Raw genomic sequence first — 9,514 nt, 5'->3', positions numbered from 1 at the left:
AAGGTCCCTATGGACTACTGCTGCCTAATGTAAGTCTATGGGGTTGGTGGTAGCCTAGTGGTTACTGCATGCTCCCCATGTACAGAGCCTGAAGCGGGCGGCCACGTTCAAATCCGACCTGTGGCTCCTTTCCTGCATGTCTCTCCTCGCTCTCTCTCTCTTTCTCCCTGATTTCTAACTCTATCCACTCTCCTATCTCTTAATAAAGCCATAAAAAATCCAAAAAATAAAGCCTTAAGTAGAGTCTTTTATAACCACACACTAATTATGAGAGTAGCCCAGTAGTGTTTTTTTTTTTTTTATATAAACGCAGTGGTGTCTGAGGGTCAAAAGCCCCAAAAAGTTTTCCAGCTGCATGAACAACATTGAACCAGAATTGTACCTCATTAGTGCTCTTCACGTGTTTTTTTTTTTGCACATTAGGCCACTGTGAAGGTCACTTCATCATGTTTTATCCACCAGGAACACTCGATTTTTTGGTAAATTTTTGTGCTTATAATTCCTGTAGAGCGTCTAACATAATTAGCATTTAAAGAAGGTTAAAAAAAAGAAAGAAAATGTGTTATCTTTGCAGAATGACTAGAAAAGTACTAAAACATGCACACCAAGTCTGTGATAAAATCAAAGCTACTGAGCTTTGGCACCAAAATCTGACATGACTATAGAAGCTTAATGGTATTTAAATTCCACCCAATCAGGAACTGGCACCAGTTTAAAACATGTTACTGGTGCAAAGATCCTAATGATGAGAAAGCCCCCTAGTCCTGCATATGCTAAGTTTTAATAACAGTGCAAATGGGATGAATTAAACATGATATATTCGTATGCACCTTACACTTAAGGTGAACTTTAGCAACTAAAACATATCTTGAAAGTGTGTTTCAGAGCAGCGTGTGAATCCCAAGGCCAATAATCCACAAAGCTCCCTCACAACTGTCTTTCATGACATGAGCGCATAGCTACTTTTCCGGAGATATTGCAGAACAAACAACCGCTGTGATGTGCTCGTTCATCAGACCACAGACAGACAACACTTGAGCACCCCTGAGTCACAGATAAGTGAATCTTGAAACCTGGTTTTGCCGTGAACAAACAGAATAAGACATCCAATCTGCTCTAGTTTCATCTCAATGGATTCTAAGGAGTTTATATGACAAATACAACTCTGCAGAGGGCGTGCGAACACAGTTGGACTGGGAAGGAGAAAAGCTCAGACACCAGTTGCTGAATTACACTTGCAGTATGTGAGTGCTTCTTTGCACCTGAAATGTAATACCTTGAAAAAAGGTTATTTGTTTTTTGAAGAAACCCGAATCAATGTTGAAATTTCACATTGATTTTTAATTAGGCCAAGCACACTGGGAAAAAAGATATTTCAATGAAAAATATATCGAGTTAGCTGAAGAAAATCAATGTAAGTTCAGCTTCATTTCAATCACTTATTGATAGCTGATTCAATCATTGTTGAGTCAAGATATGTATAAAACATCAATCCTAATGTGCATCAGATTTAACAGGCAACGTGCTTGAATTGAAACTTACAAGGTTTTCAAACAATAGGTCACTTACACTTAAAGGGGACATATTGTGAAAAATCCCCTTTTACAGTGTTGTTGAACATATATTTGGGTAACCTGAGTGTCTACCGAAGCACAAAATGTGAAATAAACCCATCCAGTCCTTTGTTTGTGGTCTGCACAAGTCTTACAACACAGAGAAAAAATGCTCTGTATCAAGTTAGTTCTCCTTGTGACATCACAGTGGGATTCTGGTAAAAAAAAAAAAAAAAAAAAAATCCCCTGTATTATAACAAAATAGCAAACAAGTATCATCTTCCTGTTTGAGAGAAGAAGCACCAAAACAACTCTCAAAAGCCTAAGAGGTACTGGATTGGCTCTTGTGTTCGACCAATGAACGTACACCTCTTTCATGAATACCTACGACCCTAAGTATGACGGTGATGGTTTTTATATTATTGATGATGATGATGATGATGATGATAATGACGATGCTTTGTTTGATATTAACGATTTAAAGAAGTTTGTATACTGATAAGAACTCTCAAGAACTGCAGTCATTGTTGTGCAATGCCCGTCAGCACCTGTGTGTCCAATCGGACTCAAAGCTGATCGTTTGCACTTAATGACATTGTTTCCTCTTCTACATCTTTGCTTGTGTTGTTCTTACTCTCTGATGTACGTCGCTTTGGAAGTGAATTGTAGTTGAATTTCACTGTACTACTTGATAAATAAAATGGCTAAGAGCATGAAAAGCTATTTGATTCTGAAAACAGTGACGCTAACTAAAGGAAAGTGAAACTACTAATATCACACTTTCTCTTTGTGCCATTACTGCCCAACATGGATCATGTTAATAGAACATGATTAACAAAACAGCGGTGTGTTTCATGTGCTCACACAGTAAAAGTTTACCTGCCTTGTTCTGTTACACTTTGATTTATTCATGCTTTTCTAATTTGACCTCATTAAAATTGCTCATGAAATTGTTAATTAGAAGACGCTACAAGATAAGAAAGGGTGATTAATGTACTCCTCAGTCTGGATTAAATGTTGTGATCTAATGTTAATGAATAGCCTCAGTGTGTTTCATTACACACACAAACCATTTGATATTCTTAAGGCTGAACGTAGAGAACATAGAGAGGATGCTGCAAATAAAAATCTGTATTTCTTCATACGTGAATATTCTGTGAAATCATCCTGACTAGTGAGCACTTAAACAAATGGCACAATTTCTCCACTTAGATTGAAGTTCCCTAAATGCAGCACACTCGCGCCGGCTTGTAAAAAGAATCATTACGAAGTTTAAAAAAGGAAAAGTGATGACATTCGCCTGTCAGCAGGTGAGCGTTAGCTCCATGAAAGCCCCGTGACCTTTCCCCACAAAGCCTGCTCTCCACTTAGGGAAGGAGTGAAAAGGGTGAAGGAATTGCAAGAGGGAAGAAAATATATTTCATTTAAAAAATTATGAACTCCATATCAATGGTGGCTCCATAGCGACACCTGATTCTTAATAACATGATTTCTTCAAAGGTGTTCGGCAAATCGCTGCACATTTACATTTCAAAAGGAGCGAAATTGCTTTCATTTCACTCACTCGGTATCCCCCCCCCCCTCCTCCTCCTCCTCCTTCTAAAGGTGACTTTTATTTCTGAAAGTGTGTTTTTAAGAGTTTATCTTTGAGTGGGTTTTTGTCGCCCAAGTGATGTCACATCAGCATACGTATTTGACCGACTCTGGAAACGTCCTTGGGAAGGCACAAATTGGTGGCTTTTACAAAAATGAGGATCGGTTCAAGGATTTCTCTGAAAGGTATATTTCAAAGAAAGAACATGGCTGCATATCCACCATAAGTGAAGTATAGTTTTAGTGCTCCTTTTCTTAAGATTTCACAGCATCTTTTTAATAAGGATTTTTTTTTTTTTTTACACAGGCCTGAGCCGAGTCAAACTCATGTCAATCTTACCTTAAGTTTCTGTATACATATCTTCACCTCACCTCAGTGCTTGGTCTTTGACTCGAATACATCTGTTCTCATTACATGTGGGCTCCCCTGTGCTTGTGCCAACTGCTACACTTGAATTCACAACACACTTTCAAACAAGTAGCACCACATGGTTTCTGCACAAGCCTCCAGTGATTTCTTGAGGTGGAAGCAGTAGGTGTAAAAATAAATGTGGAAAAAAAAAAAAAAAAAAAAAAAAGGAATACATTTAAAAGAGTAATTAATCATCTTAATCACATGGACACAATCCTCCACTTTGGTATTTGCCTCAAACGCTGCGAGCTTTGTTCATCAAAGCTAGCCATGTAGGTAATAACTTCCTCGGTGCTTTCACTGCCGTCCCTAAATTTGCATTTAGATCGTGAGATGATCCCCTGCAAGCTCTTCATATTGGCCGTTCATCCTTTTCTAAAAAAAAAAAAGCTGCAGCCATGCGATATGCCATGCTGCATGGATGCACGGAGCGATACAACAGTGAGTGTTTCAATGTTGATTGATTTGCACCGTCTGCTGCTCCTCTCATCTCGTGAAGAATAAGAGGTCCTGTTGAGCCTGGTGTTGCGCTAAACCCCTGCGTAAATGTCACCAAGACGATCACTGGTGTTTTTATTTTTATTTTCACACTTAATATGACCAACAGAAGGGAAAAAAAACAAGAATAAATCTAGGTGATGACAAGCGTCAGTATACCAGAGGAGTAAGCATGCCGCTGTAATTTTAAAAAAAGAAGCTTTTATGAATTAAATAATGACATCTAAAGAGAAGCAAGCAGCTGCTTAGAGGGGGCAGTCGACAGGGAAATCACCACTTTTAATTTCATCTCCGCCAGTTAAACACATGCGCCTCACTTCCTCTCTTTCTCCTCGAGCTCACACACAAGCACCCATGGGGGACCCTGCTCTGTTGTAGGTCGTTACAGAAGGTCACAGTCATGGGCCTGCGCCAGTGTTACGATTGTGCAGCGATGTGACCTCAAAATAATTTGATATGCAGCTGTTTGGTTCTTATTTCGTTCCTTTAATTATACATGAGTATTGTAGGCTACAGTGTTCTTTCCAGAGTTTTATGAGCAGGATTCAATCTTACAAGCTGACTTATCTCTCGTTGCTGTACAGTGTTTCCCTTTAACCTCAAAGAATCTTTTAACTCTTTTCGGGGTGCGCCGATGGCCTGGTGGTTGGTGCGTGCGCCCTGTGTGTCGGGCGGCTCGGGTTCAAATCCGATCTGTGGTTCCTCTCCCGCATGTCTTTCCCCAAAATCTCTCTCTATATTTGTAAAAAGTCTTTAACTTTTAGCATAAAAAATATTTTTATGTGCAAATAAAGCTTTACCATGTATATTATATATTTAAAACCAACTGTTTCGTTTCACATTGACGCCATGTAGTGGAATTGAAACACGGCCAGGAAATCTTGTCACTCATTAAGATCCGTGTTCAGCATCCTGACTATTTTTCTTTGGTTCCTACATATTTTTGAGGGAAATATCTGTCTTTTAACTGCTAACATCAAACTCCTAACTTATGCTGCAATTTCCTCTCGGACAACCAAGATACAGTGAATTCACCCAATTTTTTTGGGACTGAAAATTTGCTGTATAAACGGAGAATATAAGTTAAATGTGAATACTATCAAGCTACAGCAGTTAGCTTTAATTAGCATGCTTTGTTTGAAACCCTACTATAAACAATCCCGCTCACATTATGTATAAATATACCACCTTTTGCATACATACAATTTTTGTATTATAAATTCTGACGTAGGTTTAAATATTATTTCAAGCAAGAAATGCAGTTTAATGCCGTTACTATTGTTAACTCTTTAGCTTAAGAAAGACAGGATAGTTGACATTTCCGTTAAAGTTATTCCGTGAGTATAACAGACTAATGTTGTACCCACCGTTCTTTCAGGGTTTACTATAAACTCTATAAACAAATGGACAGTGTGCCTTAGCCTCCTCTCATTGGACGAGGATGAAGCCAAAATACCTGCATGCCAGTTGCTGACATATTGCGAAATTTGCTACGTACAGTAGGGATAAGCTAGAAGAGCGGGAGTAGTGATGTCACACTGAAAACACACATTTAATTTACAGATTAAACAGCAAAAATCCCTCAGACGGGTAGAACAGATTCTTGACTCTGTTTGTATGTGTGTTACATTTTCTCTTGCTGTTTCTTCTATACTTCGCAAATCCTTTCCCCAAAAAGTTTTGAGAAAAAATGTATCTGATATGCATATTGATTTTAAAGTTTGACCCATGTCCTATATGTTGAGGAGGGCTTTATGACCTATACTGCAGCCACTCAGCAGGGGGAGCTCTAAATCTTTTGGCTTCACTCCCAGTCGGCTGTTGCTCTGTCCATCTTAAATGAGTTTAAGTCAATTTAAAAATATTTTTAATTTGTCAAACACAACTGTATTTTCTGTTGATAACTTTGTGGTCACAGTGATGGACATCTTTGAATGTTATTCATTAATTTGAGTCTCTCAAGCTTGACAATACACGCAAGGACGCTAGAATGATTTTTAACATTTTTTAACCGACCACTTGCCTCTGTTTGGTTCTAGTGGAGGACACTGTGGACTTGCAATCTTTTGATAACAGCACTCTATCATAAATATGTGAATACCATCATGCCATGTAACCTTTTTTTTCCCACTGTATGTAAAATTGTTCCTCAATAAATTGTATTAACATTTTACATCAGTTCAGAATCTGCATTTGATAGAGCGGTGATAAGATATGAAAACCAATCTCGCTTCCGTGGTGTCTGAGTCACTGTGGTCCTCGACGTGATTTAGCCACTTCATTTGCATAGGTTAATTTCAAACAGCACCTCAAATTAGGCTTGAAAGGATAATTACTTAATCTTCCTGCTCCTTTCCTCTTCGCTCCCCCCCCCTCTTCTATCTCACTGCTGTATCTTTTATTCCACCCGGGTTATATAAATGTATCTTCCAACATCTACTTTTCTCGAGCATCTGTATTCATCCACGGGGCCAATCCGCTCTCCGTCTCTCCCCTCCTCTCCCTCATAATGTCGGCTGGACATGTCTTTAATTCACTCCCACTCATGTACTCTGGAGAAAATTGCCCACACAAAGCGGCTAATTTTTCCCAATATACCTGGAGCCATCTACAGCAGCCGTGTCAACTGAGGAGCGGTCATTAGCAGTAATTATCTCTCTTTGAACCCGGGTCACAGAACATCCTGAGACATTTATTTTGTGACATTGGAAATGTTCAGCCCTTAAAGACCACACTAAACAAAAGAAGCACAAAGAGTGACGTAGATATCAGGACGTAATTGACATGTTAACTGTTCTTCCTGTCTCAAACAAGTGTGCTTTTGATCTGTGTCTTGACATTAACTAGCTTGCATGAGCAACAGATTGGCCGCTGCCCTCTAAAGCCTTAAAGGTCCCATATTATGCTTTTTCTGGTTTTATATACTCCTTAGTGTGTTTTCCAAGTGTCCTGTGCATGTTTAGGCACATCTATGTGCAAAAATTCAAAGTCTGCGGAAACGCGGCTTCTCCTACGTCCTCTTGTTAGCTGTAGCGTTAGCCGCATGTAACGCTCGGTTCTAGCCCCCCTCGTTAACCCACGATATGCTGTAGCCTGCGGTAGCACAGTAGTGCTAAGGTGCTAATGTTTATGAGTTGAGCTGCATTCCCAATATGGTAAAAGGGGCAGGACATTTCCGAGAACCGTGCTGAGCGACTGATCAATCACGACAGAGCCGACAGGTCGACCAGTCAGATCTTGACACTTGGCACACGTGGGGACTCTGAACGTGGGCACTTCAGAGCCTCAGAGAGAGAGTGAGAAGCGAGCCGGTGCATGGAGCGGCAGTACATGAAAACAGACACTTTTTTTAAACTTTAACTATTGTGAACATACTTTAGTATTAAATATATGAACCCCAAAAAGGGCATAATATGACCTCTTTAAGGCAGACACAAGTTCAATGTGTAGGCACGAAATGGTTCAAACTTTCAGGTTTTTTTCCCCATGACCTCTGAGCGATGCTGAGCTGACTTATGACTTCTCCAACTACTGGACTTTAATTATGTAATAGATTTCATGGTTAAACAACGATTTAGAGGGATACATCACGTGCAGATGATAACATGATGATGAAAGGTCATGACCTGAGAAAAAAATCAATTACAGGGCATTCCGTTTTGTTTCCTCTTCTGTTTCAACAAAGAACGACTGTACGTGACGAGGAATGGTAATACAAACGCAAAAGTCCATCCATCTATGGTTGAACATTCCAAGTTTTTCTCGCCTCTTCTCAGAATATGTGTTCTTTGTAATCCTCCTACATTGCTTGTATTGTGACTCATGAAGTGTGTTCCTTATCATTCTGTTCAAAGACCCCGAAACATATTTACAGTGAGAGCAGGTAGCAACATAAAGGAGTGTTTCTCTTAACGTTAATTCATTCAGAAAAACTCTGAGGTACAGCACTATGGATGAGAGGAGCATCCCCATTTTTTACATCATTTATACATATTCATATATTTATAGAAATAGAAATAAAATGAAAAGGTGTAAATAACACAATAGATTTAAAAATACATGTATTTTAATGATTAACAAACGAAGTATGAACTACAGAGTTTATGTAATGTGTAGGCATTGGGCCTATATAATGCACATAAACCTACTGTCCTTTACTGCTCTGTATGACTTTAAAGGGAATTAAAAAAGAATGTAAAATGGTTAGGTATAATAAGCTAAGGCTAACTTAGTGTGTGTTGTTCATGAAGTTGTATGAGTTGGAAGATGACCAAAATAAAATAAACTGGGGCGCTGGTGGAACAGTGGTTAGTGTGCGTGCCCCATGTATGGAGGCTGTAGTCCTCAAAGCGGGTGGAACAGGTTCAAATCCAGCCTGTGGCTCCTTTCCCACATGTCATTCCCTCCTCTCTCTCCCTGATTTCCAACTCTATCCACTGTCCTATCTTTCCATTAAAGGCAGAAAAAGCCCGAAAATAAAAAATAAAAAACTCCCCTTAATTTCAGTCTGAAGTTGATTGATAGAAAACTGTTTATACACAGGCATCCCTTACGTTGCTGGTTTAGATTATTCAAAGAACACACGTGGCTGTGGAACAGTGGTAGGACAGTAGGATACGTTTGTGGTTCAATTCCCCTGCCTCACTTCCTGCAGCCACCTGTCCAATGTGTTCTTGGGCAAGACACTTAACCCCAGGTAGCTCCCGATGCTTTATCAGCAGACTGTGAATGTGTCTGAATGGGACTAGTTAACACTGACGGTCACGTTATATAGCAGCCTCTGCTATCAGTGTGTGAATGGGTAGGTGTGACCTGCAGTGCAAGCTCAAGTCCATTTACCATTAACAAAAGAATGTAAAAATAATTCACTGGAGATTCATATTATTCACACTTCCTTTAACAGTTACATTCAATTGTATGGTATATATTCAACGGAAACGATCTCCCACACATAATCGGAGTTGCCAGCAGGTAATTTTTTTGAGTGTAAAACCCTGCTGCAGCCCTGTGTTCAAACAGCACGCAGCCATGCTTAAAAGCTCTTTTTATAAATCTCTGGATCATTTACTTACCCTCTGGTCAGTCGAAAGTCCTCTTTTTCTTATTTCAAATCAATACCAAGTTCAGCTGCACATCTCTTAAACAAATGAACAGCCAGGTCCTTTAGAACTTCACTCTTCGATATATAGACGGTCGAGAGATGGAGAGATAATAAATAACCATCCCTCCCACTCACCAACAGGAGGTTTTTGTCTCGTTTAACCTGTAGACACAAGTCAGCAGTTTAGAAGCAAACAGAAGAACACATGCTATCTTTACTGAGTTGATACCGACTGAAACACTCACCACCTCCGCTTTGAAAAGGTCACTTGTCCAAGCACAGGTAACCACATGGAATGTTAACAGTGCCTCATTTTGAGAAATTAAAGCCTTATCACAGTGTTTCAACACACAAAAA

This window comes from Labrus mixtus, chromosome 23, assembly GCF_963584025.1.
Source record: "Labrus mixtus chromosome 23, fLabMix1.1, whole genome shotgun sequence".
NCBI classification, from domain to species: Eukaryota; Metazoa; Chordata; class Actinopteri; order Labriformes; family Labridae; genus Labrus; species Labrus mixtus.
This window is presented reverse-complemented; position numbering follows the sequence as displayed.